The following is a 24,026-nucleotide window of genomic DNA, read 5'->3' as shown; positions in this document are numbered from 1 at the left end:
TCATGGCAAGCTGTATGTAGGGTTTCACTGTTGTCAATGGCTACCTCCCATCCTCTCAATGAAAATGTTCAACCCGCTTTGTCACAGCACGACTAATCATCTATCGGTTCTCAATCAGGTTGGAATAGAATCTAGTGATTCTTTTACGTCTGTCACTAACGCCCAGCCCTCAGGAGTTTGAAGCTCGTCACAATCATTCAATCTTTGAATCCTACTCAGAATACCACAGACAAGGTTTAGACCCTCCGGATTCTCTTAAATGCCGCCATCAATTCTAGCTTATACCACGAAGATTCTGATTAAGGAATCCAAGAGATATTCACTCAATCTAAAGTAGAACGGAGGTGGTTGTCAGGAACACGTTCATAGGTGAGAATGATGATGAGTGTCACGGATCATCACATTCATCAAGTTGAGGAACAAGTGTTATCTTAGAATAGAAGCAAGCGTGATTGAAGGAAAAATAGTAGTAATTGCATTAATCCATCAAGACACAGCAGAGCTCCTCACCCCCAACCATGGGGTTTAGAGACTCATGCCATAGAAGATACAATCAGAAACGTGTAATGTGTCATGAGATGAAGATACAATGTCAAAATATCCTATTTATAGTGAACTAGTAACCTAGGATACACAGAAATGAGTAAATGACGTAAAAATCCACTTCCGGGGTCCACTTGGTGTGTGCTTGGGCTGAACATTGAAGCTTTCATGTCTAGAGACTTTTCCTGGAGTTAAATGCCAACTTTTGTGCCAGTTTGGGCGTTTAACTCCAATTTTTGTGCCAGTTCCGGCGTTAAACGCCGGGAATTCTGTAGCTGATTTGCAACGCCAATTTGGGCCATCAAATCTCGGGCAAAGTATAAACTATTATACATTGCTGGAAAGCCCAGGATGTCTACTTTCCAACGCAATTGAGAGCGCGCTAATTGAGTTTTTGTAGCTCCAGAAAATCCACTTCGAGTGCAGTGAGGTCAGAATCCAACAGCATCTACAGTCCTTTTTCAGCCTCTGAATCAGATTTTTTGCTCAGGTCCCTCAATTTCAGCCAGAAATTACCTAAAATCACAGAAAAACACACAAACTCATAGTAAAGTCCAGAAAATTGAATTTTAAATAAAAACTAATAAAAATATAATAAAACTAACTAAAACATACTAAAAACAATGCCAAAAAGCGTATAAATTATCCGCTCATCATCAATGGATACCATCCGTCCTCTCAGTAAAAATGGTCCAGGTGCGCTGTCACCGCACGACTAATCATCTTTCGGTTCTCACTCATGCTGGAATAGGATCCATTGATCCTTTTTCGTCTGTCACTACGCCCAATCCTTGTGAGTTTGAAGCTCGTCACAGTCATTCAATCCCTGAATCCTACTCGGAATACCACAGACAAGGTTTAGACTTTCTGGATTCTCAAGAATGCTGCCAATGTATTCTAACTTATACCACGAAGACTCTGATTAAGGAATCCAAGAGATACTCATTCAATCTAATGTAGAACAGAGGTGGTTTGTCAGGCCCGCGTTCATAGGTTGAGAATGGTGATGAGTGTCACGGATCATCACATTCATCATATTAGAAACAAGCGTGTTTGAATAGAATACATAAATAATTGCATTAATCCATCGAGACACAACAGAGCTCCTCACCCCCAACAATGGGGTTTAGAGACTCATGTCGTCAAAGAGTACAAAGTTCAGATCTAAAAATGTCATGAGGTAAAGAATAAACCTCTAAAAGTTGTTTAAATACTAAACTAGTAACCTAGGTTTACAGAAAATGAGTAAACTAAGATAGATAGTGTAGAAATTTACTTCTGGGGCCCACTTGGTGTGTGCTGGGGCTGAGACTTGAGATTTTCACGTGCCTGGGCTGTTTCTGGAGTTAAACGTCAGGTTGTAACCTGTTTTGGGCATTTAACTCCAGTTTGCAACCAGTTTTTGGCGTTTAACGCCAGAATGGAACATAGAACTGGCGTTAAACGCCAGTTTACGTCATTTATCTTTGAGCAAAGTATGAACTATTATATATTGCTGGAAAGCCCTAGATGTGTACTTTCCAACCCAATTGAGAGCGTGCCAATTGGACTCCTGTAGCTCCAAAAACTCCATTACGAGTGCAGGGAGCTCAGAATCCATCAACATCAGCAGTCCTTTTTCAGCCTGAATCAGATTTTTGCTCAGCTCCCTCAATTTCAGCCAGAAAATACCTGAAATCACAGAAAAATACATAAACTCATAGTAATGTCCAGAAATATGAATTTTGCCTAAAAACTAATAAAAATATACTAAAAACTAACTAAAACATACTGAAAACTACATGAAATTATCCCCAAAAAGCGTATAAAATATCTGCTCATCATAACACCAAACTTAAACTGTTGCTTGTCCCCAAGCAACAATATAAATAAAATAGGATAAAAAGAAATCAAGAAGCAATAATATCTCAGAGTTTTAAGTGAAGCTCAAATTCTAATTAGATGAGCGGGACTAGTAGCTTTTTGCTTCCGAACAGTTTTGGCATCTCACTTTATCCTTTGAAATTCAGAATGATTGGCATCCATAGGAACTTAGAATTCAGATAGTATTATTGATTCTCGTAGTTTAGTATGTTGATTCTTGAACACAGCTACGTTTTGAGTCTTGGCCGTGGCCCTAAGCACTTTGTTTTCCAGTATTACCACTGGATACATAAATGCCACAGACACATAACTGGGTGAACCTTTTCAAATTGTGACTTAGCTTTGCTAAAGTCCCCAATTAGAGGTGTCTAGAGTTCTTAAGCACGCTCTTTTGCTTTGGATCACGACTTTAACCACTCAGTCTCAAGCTCTTCACCTGGACCTTTATGACACAAGCACATGGCTAGGGACAGCTTGATTTAGCCGCTTAGGCCAGGATTTTATTCCTTTAGGCCCTCATTTCCATTGATGCTCAAAGCCTTGGATCCTTTTTTGCCCTTGACTTTTGGTTTAAAGGGCTATCGGCTTTTTCTACCGCTCCTTCTCTTTTTTTTTAACTGCTTTTTCTTGCTTCAAGAATCAATTTCATGATTTTTCAGATCATCAATAACATTTCTCTTGTTCATCATTCTTTCAAAAGCCAACAATTTTAACATTCATAAAATTCAATATAAAAAATATGCACTGTTAAGGCATTCATTCAGAAGACAAAAAGTATTGCCACCACATATAAATAATTAGAATTTTCCTTATTAAAAACTCAAAAAAAATATTTCCTCCTTATTCTAAAAATCTGCTATTTTATTCATGTTTGATGATGATGAGAAAAATAAATTATAGCTTAATTGGAGATAAAATCAAAATAGGGATACTACTTACTACTACTCATATATTACTTCTAAGGTAAATTCCTAATAAGACAATTATCACAGAGTTAAGGCTAAGATTAGGACTCAACAACCTTTATTTTAGGAGGTGGATGCTCCTTTAATCTGTGGGATGCTTGGCCCTTCAAGAGATAGCTTCTGACGCTTCAGTTCCTTAAGTTCACGCCTTTGCTCTTCTTGTTCCCCAAGCAGTTTGCAAAGCATGCTACTTTTATTTTGCTGTTCTTCCTTTAGTTGGTCCATAGCTTCTTGCAACTTGGTGACAGATGCTTCAAGACGCTCCTAGTATTCAATTTGAGGGATTTTCGGGAGGAACTCCTGTGCTTTCCTCTTGATGGGGTCGTCCTGCACTTGTTGTCCTTCCATTGACTTTTTGGTGATTGGTTGCTCAACTGAGATATACTCATTTACTCCTATCTTTATTCCAGCATCTTTACATAGCATAGAGATTAAGCTCGGATAAGCCAATCTGGCATCTTTGGAGTTCTTGTTTGCAATTGTGTAAAGCTCACAAGAGATTAGCTGATGAACTTCCACTTCTTTTCCCAACATAATGCAATGGATCATTACTGCTCTTTTGATGGTGACTTCAGAGCGGTTGCTAGTGGGCAGTATAGAACGCCCGATGAAGTCCAGCCAGCCTCTGGCAACTGGTTTGAGATCTCCTCTCTTGAGTTGGTTTGGGACACCCTTTGTGTTGGTTGTCCACTTGGTTCCAGGGAGGCATATATCCTCTAAAATTTTGTCCAAGCCTTTATTTGTTCTCATCATTCTCTTATTAAAGGAGTCTGGGTCATCTTGCAGTTGAGGCAGGTTGAAGATCTCTCTTATTTTGTCAGGGTGGAGGTGAACAATCTTCCCTTTGACTAGAGTTTGATAGTCATAGAAGGCAGTTCCAGCTATTCTCTGCCTATCTATTTGCCACAGATTAGAATAGAATTTCTGAACCATGTTTCTTCCCCCCTTTGTTTCAGGATTAGCTAGGATTTCCCAGCTCCTGTTTCGAATTTTCTCTTGGATTTCCTTCCCTTGATTCCAAAGTGGTTTTAGAATATTCTCTTTCTTGCCTCTTGGAGTGGTTTATTTTCCCTTAGGAGCCATGATCTTAGTGGGTATTGGTTTAGTGATCACGGAGAAACACACCAAACTTAGAGGTTTGCTTGTCCTCAAGCAAAAGAAAGGAAAGGAGAGGGATAGAGGGAGAGCCAAGTTCGAATTGTGGAGGAGAGGAGGGAGCCGAACGTGGATTTAAAGGGAAGGGGGTGGGTTTTCGAATTTTTTTTTAAAAAAGGTAGGATAGAAGATATGATTTGTAAAAGATAAGTATGATAGGAAAAAGATGTAATTTAAAATTGAAAAGATATGAAAGATATTTGAAAAAGATAAATCTGAATTTTGAAAAGAAGATATGATGAGTTTAAAAAAGATTTGAGAAGAATTTAAAAAGATTTGAAAAGAATTCAAAAAGATAATTGAGTTTTGAAAAAGATTTGAAAAGAAGTTGAAGAGGATTTGAAAGAGATTTATGTTTAGAATTAAGATACATTTGATATCTTTGAAAAAGGATTTGAAAAATTAGGATTTGTAATGTGTTTATGCAAGAAATTATGGATGGAAACATGAAAATTTGAAAAAAATCAAGTTGGGAACAAAAACTTCCTCCCCTCTACAATCCTAGCATTAAACGCCCAACTACTGCATGTTTTGGGCATTTAACACCCAGTTGGTGCTTGGTTTGGGTGTTTAACGCCCAGCTGTTGCTTCTAGCTGGTGTTAAACGCCAGAAACTCCTTTATCACTGGGTGTTTTTCTGAACGCCCAGGAAGCTGTAAATCTGGCGTTAAATGCCCAGAAGCTGCTTCTTTCTGGCGTTTAATGCCCAGATGGATATCTCTACTAGCGTTAAACACCCAGTAGATGCCTCTTTTAGGTGTTTAACGCCCAAAACAGCTCTTACTGGCTTTTTTCGCTCCAATGAGCTTTTTTTTCCTGTTTTATCCTCTGAATCCTTCTGTAACTCTGTGAACTCATGCAATTGCTATTCTACCTTGAAGATAATTAATATGAACCTGTAAAATTATCATTTAATTAACAAATAAGCTTTGTTAATGGCTGGGTTACCTCCCAACAAGCGCTTCTTTATTATCTTTAGCTGGACTATTACTGAGCTTTAATCAAGTCTCAGTTTTGAGCATTCTTGCTCAAAATTGTTTTTAAGATAATGTTTGACTCTCTGTCCATTAACAATGAACTTTTTGTCAGAATCATTATCCTGAAGCTCTACGTATCCATATGGTGACACACCTGTAACCACATATGGTCCTCTCCACTGGGATTTCAATTTACCGGGGAATAATCTGAGCCTAGAATTAAACAGCAGAACTTTCTGCCCTGACTCAAAGAGTCTGGATGACAGCTTCTTATCATGCCATCTTTTTGCTTTCTCTTTGTAAATTTTTGCATTTTCAAAAGCATTGAGTCTGAATTCCTCTAGCTCATTTAACTGGAGCAATCTTTTCTCTCCAGCTAACTTGGCATCAAGGCTTAGGAATCTGGTTGCCCAGTAGGCCTTGTGTTCCAGTTCCACTGGCAAGTGACAGGCTTTTCCATATATGAGCTGGTATGGAGAGGTCCCTATAGGAGTCTTGAATGCTGTTCTGTATGCCCACAGAGCATCATCCAAGCTTCTTGCTCAATCCCTTCTACGATTACTCACAGTCTGTTCCAGGATTCTTTTAAGTTCTCTATTAGAGACTTTAGCTTGCCCATTTATCTGTGGATGATATGGAGTTGCACCCTGTGGCTAACTCCATATCGAACCATAGCAGAGTAAAGCTATTTATTGCAGAAATGAGTGCCCCCATCACTAATTAGTACTTTGGGGACACCAAATCTGTTGAAGATGTGTTTATGTAGGAATTTTAGCACTGTCTTAGTATCATTAGTGGGTGTTGCAATAGCTTCCACCCATTTGGATACATAATCCACTGCTACCAGAATATAAGTGTTTGAGTATGATGGTGGAAAAGGCCCCATGAAGTCAATACCCCATACATCAAATAACTCAATCTCCAAGATCCCTTGTTGAGGCATGGGATAACCGTGAGGCAGATTTCCAGATCTTTGGCAACTGTCACAATTATGTGCAAACTCTCGGGAGTCTTTATAGAGAGTAGGCCATTAGAAGCCACATTAGAGGACTCTTGTGGCTATTCGCTCACTTCCAAAATGTCATCCATACTGTGATCCATGGCAATGCCAGAGGATCTTCTGTGCTTCTTTTTTAGGCACACATCTACGGATTACTCCATCTGCACATCTCTTGAAGAGATATGGTTCATCCCATAGATAGTACTTTGTATCCGAGATCAATTTCTTTGATTGCTGCCTACTATACTCTTTGGGTATGAATCTCACAGCCTTGTAGTTTGCAATGTCTGCAAACCATGGTACTTCCTGGATGGCAAAGAGTTGCTCATCCGGAAAGTTTTTAGAGATCTCAGTAAGAGGGAGGGATGCCCCTTTTACTGGTTCTATTCGGGACAGGTGATCTGCTACTTGGTTCCCTTTTCTGTCTCTTATTTCTATATCAAACTCTTGCAGAAGCAACACCCATCTTATGAGTCTGGGTTTTGAATCCTGCTTTGTGAGTAGATATTTAAGAGCATCATGGTCAGTGTACATAATCACTTTTGATCCTACTAAATAAGATATGAACTTGTCAATGGCGTAAACCACTGCAAGTAACTCTTTTTTTGTGGTTGTGTAGTTCTTCTGTGCGTCATTTAAAACACGACTGGCATAATAAATGACGTGCAGAAGCTTGTCATGCCTTTGTCCCAACACTGCACCAATGGCATGGTCACTGGCATCACACATTAGTTCAAATGGTAATGTCCAGTCTGGTGCAGAAATGACTAGCGCTGTGACCAGCTTAGCTTTCAGAGTCTCAAACGCCTGCAGACATTCCTTATCAAAGATAAATGGCGTGTCAGCAGCTAGCAGATTACTCAGAGGTTTTGCAATTTTTGAAAAATCTTTTATAAACCTTCTATAGAATCCTACATGCCCCAAAAAACTTCTGATTGCCTTAACATTGGCATGTGGTAGTAATTTTTCAATTACCTCTACCTTAGCTTGATCCACCTCTATTCCCTTGTTCGAAATTTTGTGCCCAAGGACAATTCCTTTAGTCACCATAAAGTGACATTTCTCCTAGTTTAAAACCAGGTTAGTCTCTTGGCACCTCTTTAGAACAAGTGCTAGATGGTCAAGATAGGAGATGAATGTGTCTCCAAATACTGAAAAGTCATCTATGAAGACTTCTAGAAATTTTTCCACCATATCAGAGAAAATAGAGAGCAAGCACCTTTGAAAGGTTGCAGGTGCATTGCACAGACCAAATGGCATCCTTCTGTATGCAAATACTCCAGATGGACATGTGAATGCTGGTGCACGAAATTGTGATCATCAACGATGGCACCAAAGACTTGGAGCTCTCAAACGTGAATCACATTTTGTCACAACTTCGCACAACTAACCAGCAAGTGCACTGGGTCGTCCAAGTAATAAACCTTACGTGAGTAAGGGTTGATCCCACGGAGATTGTTGGTATGAAGCAAGCTATGGTCATCTCGTAAATCTCAGTTAGGCGGATTCAAATGGTTATAATGGTTTTCGAATATAAAGATAAATAAAGCATAAAATAGGGATAGAGATACTTATGTAAATCATTGGTGGGAATTTCAGATGAGTGTATGGAGATGCTTTGTTCCTTCTAAATCTCTACTTTCCTACTGCTTTCATCCAATCATTCTTACTCCTTTCTATGGCAAGCTATATGTAGGGCGTCACTGTTGTCAATGGCTACTTCCCATCCTCTCAGTGAAAATAGTTCAAATCCTCTGTCACAACACGGCTAATCATCTGTCGGTTCTCGATCATGTTGGAATAGAATCCAGTGGTTCTTTTACGTCTGTCACTACACCCAACACTCGCGAGTTTGAAGCTCGTCACAGTCATCCCATCTCAAATCCTACTTGGAATACCACGGACAAGGTTTAGACTTTTCGGATTTTAGGAATGGCCACCAATAATTCTAGCTTATACCACGAAGATTCTGATTAAGGAATCCAAGAGATATGCGCTCAATCTAAGGTAGAACAGAGGTGGTTGTCAGGCACGCGTTCATAGGTGAGAATGATGATGAGTGTCACGGATCATCACATTCATCATGTTGAAGGGCAGCAAATATCTTAGAATAAGAATAAGCTGAATTGAATAGAAGAATAATAGTAATTGCATTAATACTCGAGGAACAGCAGAGCTCCACACCTTAATCTATGGTGTGTAGAAACTCCACCATTGAAAATACATAAGTGATGTCTAATACAATAGTAAAAAGTTCTATTTATACTAAACAAGTTACTAGGGTTTACAGAAATAAGACTTAGTGTAGAAATCCACTTCCGGGCCCCACTTTGGTGTGAGCTTGGGCTGAGCTTGAGCTTTATACGTGCAGAGGCTTCTCTTGGGTTAAACGCCAAACTATTATATATTTCTGGAAAGCCCTGGATATCTACTTTCTATTGCAATTGAGAGCGCCCATTTGGGGTTTTGTAGCTCCAAAAAATCTATTTTGAATGCAAGGAGGTCAGAATCCAACAGCATCAGCAGTCCTTTGTCAGCCTCTTATTAGATTTTTGCTCAGGTTCCTCAATTTCAGCCAGAAAATTCATGAAATCACAGAAAAACACACAAACTCATAGTAAAGTCCAGAAATGTGAATTCTGCATAAAAACTAATAAAAACATCCCTAAAATTAGCTAGATTCTACTAAAAACTACCTAAAAACAATGCCAAAAAGCGTATAAATTATTCGCTCATCACAACACCAAACTTAAATTGTTGCTTGTCCCCAAGCAACTGAAAATCAAATAGGATAAAAAGAAGAGAATATACTAAAAATCCCAAAATATCAATGAATATTAGTTCTAATTAGATGAGCGGGACTTGTAGCTTTTTGCTTCTGAACAATTTTGGCATCTCACTTTATCCTTTGAAGTTTAGAATGATTGGCATCTATAGGAACTCAGAGTTCAGATAGTGTTATTGATTTTCTTAGTTAAGTATGTTGATTCTTGAACACAGCTACTTTTATGAGTCTTGGCCGTGGCCCTAAGCACCTTGTTTTCCAGTATTACCACTGGATACATAAATGCCACAGACACATGACTGGGTGAACCTTTTCAGATTGTGACTCAGCTTTGCTAAAGTCTCCAGTTAGAGGTGTCCAAAACTCTTAAGCACACTCTTTTTTCTTTGGATCACGACTTTAACCACTCAATCTCAAGCTTTTCACTTGGACCTGCATGCCACATGCACATGGTTAGGGACAGCTTGATTTAGCCGCTTAGGCTTGGATTTATTTCCTTGGGCCCTCCTATCTATTGATGCTCAAAGCCTTGGATCCTTTTTACCCTTGCCTTTTGGTTTTAAGGGCTATTGGCTTTTTCTGCTTGCTTTTTCTTTTTCTTTTATATTTTTTTTGCCACTTTTTTTTTGCAAGCTTTGTTCCTCACTGCTTTTTCTTGCTTCAAGAATCAATTTTATGATTTTTCAGATTATCAATAACATTTCTCTTTTTCATCATTCTTTCAAGAGCCAATAATTTTAACATTCATAAACAACAAGATAAAAAATATGCACTATTCAAGCATTCATTCAGAAAACAAAAAGTAGTGTCACCACATTAATATAATTAAACTAATTTCAAGGAGTATTTAAAACTCATGTACTTCTTGTTCTTTTGTATTAGAAACATATTTTATTTAAGAAAGGTAAAGGATTCATGGAATTATTCATAGCTTTAACAAATAGACACTAAACACTAATGATCATGTAATAAAGACACAAACATAGACAAACATGAAGCTAATAAACTGAAAAACAGAGAGATAAAAACAAGGAAGTTAAGGAATGGGTCCACCTTAGTGATGGTGGCGCCTTCTCCTTGAAGGACCAATGGTGTTCTTGAGCTCCTCTATGTCTCTTCCTTGCATTTGTTGCTCCTCCCTCATAGCTCTTTGATCTTCTCTAATCTCATTGAGAATGATGGAGTGTTCTTGGTGTTCCACCCTTAATTGCTTCATGTCATGACTCAATCCTTCTAGAGAAGTGTTGAGTTATTCCCAATAGTTGTTTGGAGGAAAATGCATCCCTTGAGGCATCTCAGGGTTTTCTTGATGATGAGTTTCCTCATGCGTCTCTTGTGATCCATGAATGGGCTCTCTTGTTTGCTCCATCCCTTTCTTAGTGATGGGCTTGTCCTCTTCAATGAGGATGTCTCCTTCTATGAAAACTCCAGCTAAGTAGCATAGATGGCAAATGAGATGAGGAAAAGCTAGTCTTGCCAAAGTGGAGGGCTTTTCGGCTACTCTGTAGAGTTCTAGAGAGATGACTTCATGAACTTCTACTTCCTCTCCAATCATGATGCTATGGATCATGATGGCTTGATCCACAGTTACTTCGGATCGGTTGCTAGTGGGAATGATAGAGCGTTGGATGAACTCCAACCATCCTCTAGCTACAGGCTTAAGGTCCAGTATTCTCAATTGAAACGGCTTGCCTTTTGAGTCTCTTTTCCATTGAGCTCCTTCCATACATATGTCCATGAAGACTTGGTCCAACCTTTGATCAAAGTTGACCCTTCTAGTGTAGGGGCGTACTTCTTCTTGCATCATAGGCAAGTTGAATGCCAACCTTACATTTTCTGGACTGAAATCTAAGCATTTCCCCTGAACCATTGTAAGATAATTCTTTGGATTCAGGTTCATACTTTGATCATGGTTCCTAGTGATCCATGCATTGGCATAGAACTCTTGAACCATTAAGATTTCGACTTATTGAATGGGGTTGGTAAGAACTTTCCAACCTCTTCTTTGGATCTCATGTCAGATCTCCGGATACTCATTTTTCTTGAGCATGAAAGGGACCTCAGGGATCACCTTTTTCTTGGCCACAACTTCATAGAAGTGGTCTTGATGAGCTTTTGAGATGAATCTCTCCATCTCGCATGACTCAGAGGTGGAAGCAATTGCCTTCCCTTTCCTCTTTCTTGAGGTTTCTCTGGCCTTAGGTGCCATCAATGGTTATGGAAAAATAAAAAAGCTATGCTTTTACCACACTAAACTTAAAATGTTGCTCACCCTCGAGCAAAAGAAGAAAGAATAGAAGAAGAAGAAGAAGATATGGAGGAGAGGGAGAGAGGTGTGGGTTTCGGCCAAAGGGGAGAAGAGAAAGTAGTGATGTGTGAAATTGAAGAAGGATGGAGGGGTTTATATAGTGGAGGGAGAGGGGTTTATGGTTCGGTCATGTAGGGTGGGTTTGGGTTTTTAAGAGATTTTGAATTTGAAGGTAGGTGGGGTTTATGGGGACGAGAGGATGGGTGTGAATGGTGAAGAGGTGATGGGGAAGAGTGATTGAGGTGATTGGTGAATGATGTTTGGGGAAGAGTGTTATGAAAAGGTGTGAGAGAGAGGGAGAAGGTAGGTGGGGATCCTATGGGGTCCACAGAACCTGAGGTGATCTGTGGGGTCCATAGATCTTGAGGTGTCAAGGATTTCTCATCCCTGCACCCTTACGGCATGTAAAATGCTCTCTATATGCAATCTTGGCATTTAACGCCAGACTGATGCCTATTTCTGGCGTTAAACGCCAGCTCTATGCTTGTTTCTGGCGTTAAACGCCACTTTGTTGCCTGTTTCTGGCGTTTAATGCCAGCTTTCCTCAGGGTGCAATCCTGGCATTTAAATGCCAGACTGCTGCTTATTTCTAGCATTCAACGCCAGCTTCATGCTCTGTTCTGGCGTTAAACGCCAGCCAAATGCTCCTTACTGGCGTTTAAACGCCAGTAAGCTCTTCCTCTAGGGTGTGTTTTTTCTTCTGCTGTTTTTGATTCTGTTTTTAATTTTAGCGATTGTTTTGTGACTCCACATGATCATAAACCTAATAAAACATAAAAGAACAATAGAAATATAGATAAATAAAAATTGGATGGATTCATTCTCATCCTTCCCAGTGTCTAAGATTATAAAATCAGCAGGGATGTAAAGGCCTTTAACCTTCACTAACACATCCTCTACCAATCCATAAGCTTGTTTTATTGACTTGTCTTCCATCTCTAATGAGATTTTTACAGCTTGTACCTCAAAGATCCCCAGTTTCTCCATTACAGAAAGTGGCATAAGATTTATACCTGACCTCATGTCACACAGAGCCTTCTCAGAGGTCAAGGTGCCTATGGTACAAGGTATTAAGAATTTACCAGGATCTTGTTTCTTTTGAGGTAAAGTTTGCTGAACCCATGTATTTAGTTCACTAATGAGCAAGGGAGGTTCACCTTCCCAAGTCTCATTACCAAACAACTTGGCTTTCAGCTTCATGATGGCTCCTAGATATTGAGTAACTTGCTCTTCAGTTACATCTTCATCCTCTTCAGAGGAAGAATAGTTCTCAAAGCTCCTGAATGACCGAAGGAAGTTTAATGGAGTCTCTATGGTCTCTATATGAGCCTTAGATTCCTTTAGGTCCTCAATAGGGAACTCCTTTCTGTCTGGAGAACGTCCCATGAGGTCTTCCTCATTGGGATTCATGTCCTCCCCTTTCTCTTTGGATTCGGCCATTTTGATTATCTCAATGGCCTTGCACTCTCTTTTTGGATTCTCTTCTATATTGCTTGGGAGAGTACTAAGAGGAGTTTCAGTGATTTTCTTACTCATCTGACCCACTTGTGCCTCCAAATTTCTAATAGAGGACCTTGTTTCATTCATGAAACTTAAAGTGGCCTTATATAGATCAGAGACTATATTTGCTAAGCTAGAGGGGCTCTGCTAAGAATTCTCTGTCTGTTGCTGAGAAGATGATGAAAAAGGCTTGCTATTGCTAAACCTGTTTCTTCCACCATTATTAAAGCCTTGTTGAGGCTTTTGTTGATCCTTCCATGAGAAATTTGGATGATTTCTCCATGAGGAATTATAGGTGTTTCCATAGGGTTCACCCATGTAATTCACCTATGCCATTGTAGGGTTCTCAGGATCATAAGCTTCTTCTTCAGAAGATGCCTCTTTAGTACTGTTGGATGCATTTTGCCATCCATTCAGACTTTGAGAAATCATGTTGACTTGCTGAGTCAACATTTTGTTATGAGCCAATATGGCATTCAGAGTATCAATTCAAGAACTCCCCTTTTCTGAGGCGTCCCATTACTCACAGGATTCCTCTCAGAGGTGTACATGAATTCGTTATTTGCAACCATGTCAATGAGTTCTTGAGCTTCTGCAGGCATTTTCTTTATGTGAATGGATCCACCTGCAGAGTGGTCAAGTGACATCTTAGAGAACTCAGATAGACCATCATAGAATATATCCAAAATGGTCCACTCTGAAAGTATGTCAGAAGGACACTTTTTGGTAAACTGCTTGTATCTTTCCCAAGCTTCATAGAGGGATTCAACTTCTTTTTGCTTGAAGGTCTGAACATCCACTCTAAGCTTGCTCAGCTTTTGAGGAGGAAAGAACTTGGCTAAGAAGGTCGTGACCAGCTTATCCCAAGAGTCCAGGCTATCTTTAGGTTGTGAGTCCAACCATGTTCTAGCTCTGTCTCTTACAGCAAAAAGGAAAAGCATGAGCCTGTAGACTTCAGGATCTACTCCATTAGTCTTAACAGTATCACAGATCTGCAAGAATTCAGTTAAAAACTGATAGGGATCATCTGATGGAGGTCCATGGAACTTGCAGTTCTGTTGCATCAGAGCAACTAGTTAAGGCTTCAGCTCAAAATTGTTTGCTCCAATAGCAGGGATTGAGATGCTTCTTCCATAAAAATTGGAAGTAGGTGTAGTATAATCACCAAGCATCCTCCTTGTGCCTCCACCATTGTTAATGGGTTCGGCCATGTCTCTTTCTTTTTCGAGATTCTCTGTAAGGTTTTCTCTGGATTGTTGTGCTTTAGCTTCTCTTAGTTTCTTCTTCAGAGTCCTTTCAGGTTCAGGATTTGCTTCAACAAGAATGTCCTTGTCCTTGCTCCTGCTCATATGAAAAAGAAAAAAATAGAAAAGAAAGAAGAATCCTCTATGTCACAGTATAGAGATTCCTTTATGTGAGTAAAAGAAGAAAAGAATAGAAGAAGGATGAGAAAAATTCGAACATAAAGGAGAAGAGAAAGTTCGAATTTTTAGATGAATAGAAGTGTTAGTAATTAACTAAATAAATAGAAAGAGAAATAAATAGAAGAAGGAGAGATAGAGAATTCTGAAAATAATTTTGAAAAAGTGGTTAGTGATTTTCGAAAATTAAAGATAAGATATAATTAAAATTAGAATTTAAAACAATTAAAAAGAATTTTTGAAAAAGAGATGAGATATTTTCGAAAATTAGAGAGGGATAGGTAGTTAGTTGGTTTTGAAAAAGATAAAAAAAACAAAAAGTCAATTAGTTAGTTGAAAAATATTTGAAAATCAATTTTGAAAAGATAAGAAGTTAGAAAAGATTTTTGAAATTGATTTTGAAAAAAGATATGATTTGAAAAAGATATGTTTGAAAAGATATGATTGAAAAGATATGATTGAAATTTATTTTGAAAAAGATTTGATTTTTAAAATTAAAACTGATTACTTGACTAACAAGAAACTAAAAGATTTGATTCTAGAATTTAAAGATTGAACCTTTCTTAACAAGAAAGTAACAAACTTCAAATTTTTGAATCAATCACATTTAATTGTTAGTGAAGTTTTGAAAATTATGAAATAAAATTGAGAAAAAGATTTTGAAAATCAATTTTTAAAATTTTCAAAAATAATGAAAAAAATTGAAAAAGAATTGATTTTTGAAAAGGATTTTGAAAAGATAGGACTTTTAAAATTGAAATCTTGACTTGACTAACAAGAAACAAATTATTTTAAAAATGTTTTACTAAGTCAACCCAAAGATTTCGAAATTTATGAGAGAAATAAGGAAAAGATATTTTTTTGATTTTTTTAAATTTTTAATGATGAGAGAGAAAAACACAAATATGACCCAAAACATGAAAATTTTGGATCAAAATAACACAAATATGACCCAAAATATGAAAATTTTGGATCAAAACCAATGACGCATGCAAGAACACTATGAATATCAAGATGAACACCAAGAACACTTTAAAGATCAAGATGAACATCAAGACTTATTTTTGAAATTTTTTCAAGAAAAGAAAAACATGCAAAACACCAAACTTAGAAATTTTTCATGCTTAGACACTATAAATGCAAAAATGCATATGAAAAACAACAAAAAACACAAAACAAGAAAATGTGAAGATCAAACAAAAAGACTTATCAAGAACAACTTGAAGATCATGAAGAACACCATGCATGAGTTTTTTTCAAAAAATGCATAAATTTTAAAAAACATACAATTGACACCAAACTTAAAAATTGACACTGGACTCAAACAAGAAACACAAACTATTTTTTTATTTTTATGATTTTATTAATTTTTTTGGATTTTTTCGAAATTTATTTTTTGAAAAACAAAAAAAAAATTTTGAAAAATTTTTTGAAAACTTTTCGGAAAACAAAATAAGAAGAAAATTACCTAATCTGAGTAACAAGATGAACCGTCAGTTGTCCAAACTCGAACAATCCCCAGCAATGGCGCCAAAAACTTGGTGCATGAAATTGTGATCATCAACAATGGCACCAAAGACTTGGAGCTCTCAAACATGAAGCACACTTTGTCACAACTTCGCACAACTAACCAGCAAGTGCACTGGGTCGTCCAAGTAATAAACCTTATGTATCGATCCCACGGAGATTGTTGGTATGAAGCAAGCTATGGTCATCTCGTAAATCTCAGTTAGGCGGATTCAAATGGTTATAATGGTTTTCGAATATAAAGATAAATAAAGCATAAAATAGGGATAGAGATACTTATGTAAATCATTGGTGGGAATTTCAGATAAGTGTATGGAGATGCTTTGTTCCTTCTAAATCTCTACTTTCCTACTGCTTTCATCCAATCATTCTTACTCCTTTCTGTGGCAAGCTATATGTAGGGCGTCACTGTTGTCAATGGCTACTTCCCATCCTCTCAGTGAAAATGGTTCAAATGCTCTGTCACAACACGGCTAATCATCTGTCGGTTCTCGATCATGTTGGAATAGAATCCAGCGGTTCTTTTACGTCTGTCACTACACCCAACACTCGCGAGTTTGAAGCTCGTCACAGTCATCCCATCTCAGATCCTACTTGGAATACCACGGACAAGGTTTAGACTTTCCGGATTTTAGGAATGGCCGCCAATAATTCTAGCTTGTACCACGAAGATTCTGATTAAGGAATCCAAGAGATATGCGCTCAATCTAAGGTAGAACGGTGGTGGTTGTCAGGCACACGTTCATAGGTGAGAATGATGATGAGTGTCACGGATCATCACATTCATCATGTTGAAGGGCAGCAAATATCTTAGAATAAGAATAAGCTGAATTGAATAGAAGAATAATAATAATTGCATTAATACTCGAGGAACAGCAAAGCTCCACACCTTAATCTATGGTGTGTAGAAACTCCACCATTGAAAATACATAAGTGATGTCTAATACAATAGTAAAAAGTTCTATTTATACTAAACAAGTTACTAGGGTTTACAGAAATAAGTCTTAGTGTAGAAATCCACTTCCGGGCCCCACTTTGGTGTGAGCTTGGGCTGAGCTTGAGCTTTATACGTGCAGAGGCTTCTCTTGGGTTAAACGCCAAGTTGTAGCATGTTTTTGGCATTTAACTCTGGTTTGTGACGTGTTTCTGGCGTTTTACTCCAGAATGCAGCATGGAACTGGCGTTGAACGCCAGTTTGTGTCATCTAAACTCGAATAAAGTATAAACTATTATATATTTCTGGAAAGCCCTGGATATCTACTTTCTATTGCAATTGAGAGCGCGCCATTTGGGGTTCTGTAGCTCCAAAAAATCTATTTTGAATGCAGGGAGGTCAGAATCCAACAACATCAGCAGTCCTTTGTCAGCCTCCTATTAGATTTTTGCTCAGGTTCCTCAATTTCAGCCAGAAAATACTTGAAATCACAGAAAAACACACAAACTCATAGTAAACTCCAGAAATGTGAATTTTGCATAAAAACTAATAAAAACATCCCTAAAAATAGCTAGATTCTACTAAAAACTACCTAAAAACAATGCCAAAAAGCGTATAAATTATTCACTCATCACAACACCAAACTTAAATTGTTGCTTGTCCCCAAGCAACTGAAAATCAAATAGGATAAAAAGAAGAGAATATACTATAAATCCCAAAATATCAATGAATATTAGTTCTAATTAGATGAGCGGGACTTGTAGCTTTTTGTTTCTGAACAATTTGGCATCTCATTTTATCCTTTGAAGTTTAGAATGATTGGCATCTATAGGAACTCAGAGTTCAGATAGTGTTATTGATTTTCTTAGTTAAGTATGTTGATTCTTGAACACAGCTACTTTTATGAGTCTTGGCTGTGGCCCTAAGCACTTTGTTTTCCAGTATTACCACTGGATACATAAATGCCACAGACACATGACTGGGTGAACCTTTTCAGATTGTGACTCAGCTTTGCTAAAGTCTCCAGTTAGAGGTGTCCAGGACTCTTAAGCACACTCTTTTTTCTTTGGATCACGACTTTAACCACTCAGTCTCAAGCTTTTCACTTGGACCTGCATGCCACAAGCACATGGTTAGGGACAACTTGATTTAGCCGCTTAGGCCTGGATTTATTTCCTTGGGCCCTCCTATGTATTGATGCTCAAAGCCTTAGATCCTTTTTACCCTTGCCTTTTGGTTTTAAGGGCTATTGGCTTTTTCTGCTTGCTTTTTTTTTTCTTTTATATTTTTTTTCGCCACTTTTTTTTGCAAGCTTTGTTCTTCACTGCTTTTTCTTGCTTCAAGAATCAATTTTATGATTTTTCAGATTATCAATAACATTTCTCTTGTTCATCATTCTTTCAAGAGCCAACAATTTTAACATTCATAAACAACAACATCAAAAATATGCACTGTTCAAGCATTCATTCAGAAAACAAAAAGTATTGTCACCTAAACTAATTTCAAGGACAATTTCGAAACTCATGTACTTCTTGTTCTTTTGTATTAGAAACATATTTTATTTAAGAAAGGTGAAGGATTCATGGAATTATTCACAGCTTTAAGAAATAGACACTAGACACTAATGATCATGTAATAAAGACACAAACATAGACAAACATGAAGCTCATAAACCGAAAAAAAGAGAGATAAAAACAAGGAAGTTAAGGAATGGGTCCACCTTAGTGATGGTGGTGCCTTCTCCTTGAAGGAGCAATGGTGTTCTTGAGCTCCTCTATGTCTCTTCCTTGCCTTTTTTGCTCCTCCCTCATAGCTCTTTGATCTTCTCTAATCTCATTGAGAATGATGGAGTGTTTTTGGTGTTCCACCCTTAATTGATTCATGTCATGACTCAATCCTTCTAGAGAAGTGTTTAGTTATTCCCAATAGTTGTTTGGAGGAAAATGCATCCCTTGAGGCATCTCAGGAATTTCTTGATGATGAGTTTCCTCATGCGTCTCTTGAGATCCATGAATGGGCTCTCTTGTTTGCTCTATCCCTTTCTTAGTGATGGGCTTGTCCTCTTCAATGAGGATGTCTCCTTCTATGAAAACTCCAGCTAAGTAGCATAGATGGCAAATGAGATGAGGAAAAGCTAGCCTTGCCAAAGTGGAGGGCTTTTCGGCTACTTTGTAGAGTTCTAGAGAGATGACTTCATGAACTTCTACTTCCTCTCCAATCATGATGGCTTGATCCACAGTTACCTCGGATCGGTTGCTAGTGGGAATGATAGAGCGTTGGATGAACTCCAACCATCCTCTAGCCACAGGCTTAAGGTCCAGTATTCTCAATTGAACCGGCTTGCCTTTTGAGTCTCTTTTCCATTGAGCTCCTTCCATACATATGTCCATGAGGACTTGGTCCAACCTTTGATCAAAGTTGACCCTTCTAGTGTAGGGGCGTACTTCTTCTTGCATCATAGGCAACTTGAATGCCAACCTTACATTTTTCGGACTGAAATCTAAGCATTTCCCCCGAACCATTGTAAGATAATTCTTTGAATTCAGGTTCATACTTTGATCATGGTTCCTAGTGATCCATGCATTGGCATAGAACTCTTGAACCATTAAGATTCCGACTTGTTGAATGGGGTTGGTAAGAACTTTCCAACCTCTTCTTTGGATCTCATGTCAGATCTCCGGATACTCATTTTTCTTGAGCATGAAAGGGACCTCAGGGATCACCTTTATCTTGGTCACAACTTCATAGAAGTGGTCTTGATGAGCTTTTGAGATGAATCTCTCCATCTTCCATGACTCAGAGGTGGAAGCAATTGCCTTCCCTTTCCTCTTTCTTGAGGTTTCTCTGGCCTTAGGTGCCATCAATGGTTATGGAAAAATAAAAAAGATATGATTTTACCACACTAAACTTAAAATGTTGCTCACCCTCGAGCAAAAGAAGAAAGAATAGAAGAAGAAGAAGAAGATATGGAGGAGAGGGAGAGAGGTGTGGGTTTCGGCCAAGGGGGAGAAGAGAAGGTAGTGATGTGTGAAAATCAAGAAGGATGGAGGGGTTTATATAGTGTAGGGAGAGGGGTTTATGGTTCGGTCATGTAGGGTGGGTTTGGGTTTTTAAGAGATTTTGAATTTGAAGGTAGGTGGGGTTTATAGGGAAGAGAGGATGGATGTGAATGGTGAAGCGGTGATGGGGAAGAGTGATTGAGGTGATTGGTGAATGATGTTTGGGGAAGAGTGTTATGAAAATGTGTGAGAGAGAGGGAGAAGGTAGGTGGGGATCCTATGGGGTCCACAGAACCTGAGGTGATCCTGTGGGGTCCATAGATCTTGAGGTGTCAAGGATTTCTCATCCCTGCACCCTTTCGGCATGTAAAATGCTATCTATATGCAATACTGGCATTTAACGCCAGACTGATGCCTATTTCTGGCGTTAAACGCCAGCTCTATGCTTGTTTCTGGCGTTAAACGCCACTTTGTTGCCTGTTTCTGGCGTTTAATGCCAGCTTTCCTCAGGGTGCAATCCTGGCATTTAAGCACCAGACTGCTACCTGTTTTTGGTGTTCAACGCCAACCAGATTCTCCTTACTGGCGTTTGAACGCCAGTAAGCTCTTCCTCCAGGGTGTGCTGTTTCTTCTGCTGTTTTTGATTCTGTTTTTAATTTTTCCAAATGTTTTGTGACTCCACATGATCATAAACCTAATAAATCATAAAAGAATAATAAAAGTATAAATAATTAAAAATTGGATTGCCTCCCAATAAGCGCTTCTTTAATGTCAATAGCTTGACAGTGAGCTCTCATGGAGCTTCACAGATGTTCAGAGCATATTGTTGGGACCTCCCAACACCAAACTTAGAGTTTGATTATGAGGGCTCTATTTGACTCTGTATTGAGAGAAGCTTTTCAGGCTTCCTCTCCATGGTTGCAGAAGAAGATCCTTGAGCTTTAAGCACTAGGTAGTCCCCATTCAATTGAAAGACTAGCTCTCCTCTGTCAACATCAATCACAGCTCCTGCTGTGGCTAGGAAGGGTCTTCCAAGAATAAAGGATTCATTCTCATCCTTCCCAGTGTCTAAGATTATGAAATCAGCAGGGATGTAAAGGCCTTTAACCTTCACTAACATGTCCTCTACCAATCCATAAGCTTGTTTTATTGACTTGTCTTCCATCTCTAATGAGATTTTTGCAGCTTGTACCTCAAAGATCCCCAGTTTTTCCATTACAGAGAGTGGCATAAGATTTGTACCTGACCCCATGTCACACAGAGCCTTCTCAAAGGTCATGGTGCCTATAGTACAGGGTATTAAGAATTTACCAGGATCTTGTTTCTTTTGAGGTAAAGTTTGCTGAACCCATGTATTTAGTTCACTAATGAGCAAGGGAGGTTCACCTTCCCAAGTCTCATTACCAAACAACTTGGCTTTCAGCTTCATGATGGCTCCTAGATGTTGAGCAACTTGCTCTTCAGTTACATCTTCATCCTCTTCAGAGGAAGAATAGTTCTCAAAGCTCCTCAATGACAGAAGGAAGTTTAATGGAGTCTCTATGGTCTCTATATGAGCCTTAGATTCCTTTAGATCCTCAATAGGGAACTCCTTTCTGTTTGGAGAACGTCCCATGAGGTCTTCCTCATTGGGATTCATGTCCTCCCCTTTCTCTTTGGATTCGGCCATTTTGATTATCTCAATGGCCTTGCACTCTCTTTTTGGATTCTCTTCTATATTGTTTGGGAGAGTACTAAGAGGAGTTTCAGTGATTTTCTTACTCATCTGACCCACTTGTGCCTCCAAATTTCTAATAGAGGACCTTGTTTCATTCATGAAACTTAAAGTGGCCTTATATAGATCAGAGACTATATTTGCTAAGCTAGAGGGGCTCTGCTAAGAATTCTCTGTCTATTACTGAGAAGATGATGAAAAAGGCTTGCTATTGCTAAACCTGTTTCTTCCACCATTATTAAAGCCTTGTTGAGGCTTTTGTTGATCCTTCCATGAGAAATTTAGATGATTTCTCCATGAGGAATTATAGGTGTTTCCATAGGGTTCACCCATGTAATTCACCTATGCCATTGTAGGGTTCTCAGGATCATAAGCTTCTTCTTCAGAAGATGCCTCTTTAGTACTGTTGGATGCATTTTGCCATCCATTCAGACTTTGAGAAATCATGTTGACTTGCTGAGTCAACATTTTGTTATGAGCCAATATGGCATTCAGAGCATCAATTTCAAGAACTCTCCTTTTCTGAGGCGTCCAATTACTCACAGGATTCCTCTCAGAGGTGTACATGAATTGGTTATTTGCAACCATGTCAATGAGTTCTTGAGCTTCTGTAGGCATTTTCTTTATGTGAATGGATCCACCTGCAGAGTGGTCAAGTGACATCTTAGAGAACTCAGATAGACCATCATAGAATATATCCAAAATGGTCCACTCTGAAAGTATGTCAGAAGGACACTTTTTTGGTAAGCTGCTTGTATCTTTCCCAAGCTTCATAGAGGGATTTACCTTCTTTTTGCTTGAAGGTCTGAACATCCACTCTAAGCTTGCTCAGCTTTTGAGGAGGAAAGAACTTGGCTAAGAAGGCCGTGACCAGCTTATTCCAAGAGTCCAAGCTATCTCTGGATTGTGAGTCCAACCATGTTCTAGCTCTGTCTCTTACAGCAAAAGGGAAAAGCATGAGCCTGTAGACTTCAGGATCTACTCCATTAGTCTTAATAGTATCATAGATCTGCAAGAATTCAGTTAAAAACTGATAGGGATCTTCTGATGGAGGTCCATGGAACTTGCAGTTCTGTTGCATCAGAGCAACTAGTTGAGGCTTCAGCTCAAAATTGTTTGCTCCAATAGCAGGGATTGAGATGCTTCTTCCATAAAAATTGGAAGTAGGTGTAGTATAATTACCAAGCATCCTCCTTGCGCCTCCACCATTGTTATTGGGTTCGGCCATGTCTCTTTCTTTTTCGAGATTCTCTGTAAGGTTTTCTCTGGATTGTTGTGCTTTAGCTTCTCTTAGCTTCTTCTTCAGAGTCCTTTTAGGTTCAGGATTTGCTTCAACAAGAATGTCCTTGTCCTTGCTCCTGCTCATATGAAAAAGAAAAAAACAAAAAAGAAAGAAGAATCCTCTATGTCACAGTATAGAGATTCCTTTATGTGAGTAGAAGAAGAAAAGAATAGAAGAAGGATGAGAAAAATTCGAACATAAAGGAGAAGAGAAAGTTCGAATTTTTAGATGAATAGAAGTGTTAGTAATTAACTAAATAAATAGAAAGAGTTGAGATGGGGAAAATTTCGAAAATTAGGAGAAGAAATAAAATTAAAAATAAAAAATTTGAAACAATTAGTTAATTAAAAGAATTTTGAAAAAGAGGGAGGTAATTTTCGAAAATTAGAGAGAGGAAAGTAGTTAGATAGTTTTGAAAAAGATAAAAAAAACAAAAAGTCAATTAGTTAGTTGAAAAATATTTGAAAATCAATTTTGAAAAGATAAGAAGTTAGAAAAGATTTTTGAAATTGATTTAAAAAAAGATATGATTTGAAAAAGATATGTTTGAAAAGATATGATTGAAAAGATATGATTGAAATTTATTTTGAAAAAGATTTGATTTTTAAAATTAAAACTGATTACTTGACTAACAAGAAACTAAAAGATATGATTCTAGAATTTAAAGATTGAACCTTTCTTAACAAGAAAGTAACAAACTTCAAATTTTTGAATCAATCACATTTAATTGTTAGTGAAGTTTTGAAAATTATGAAATAAAATTGAGAAAAAGATTTTGAAAATCAATTTTTAAAATTTTCAAAAATAATGAAAAAAATTGAAAAAGAATTGATTTTTGCAAAGGATTTTGAAAAGATAGGACTTTTAAAATTGAAATCTTGACTTGACTAACAAGAAACAACTTATTTTAAAAATGTTTTACTAAGTCAACCTAAAGATTTCGAAATTTATGAGAGAAATAAGGAAAATATATTTTTTGATTTTTTTAAATTTTTAATGATGAGAGAGAAAAACACAAATATGACCCAAAACATGAAAATTTTGGATCAAAAT

Source organism: Arachis duranensis, chromosome 6 (genome assembly GCF_000817695.3).
Source record: "Arachis duranensis cultivar V14167 chromosome 6, aradu.V14167.gnm2.J7QH, whole genome shotgun sequence".
In the NCBI taxonomy this organism is placed as follows: Eukaryota; Viridiplantae; Streptophyta; class Magnoliopsida; order Fabales; family Fabaceae; genus Arachis; species Arachis duranensis.
This window is presented reverse-complemented; position numbering follows the sequence as displayed.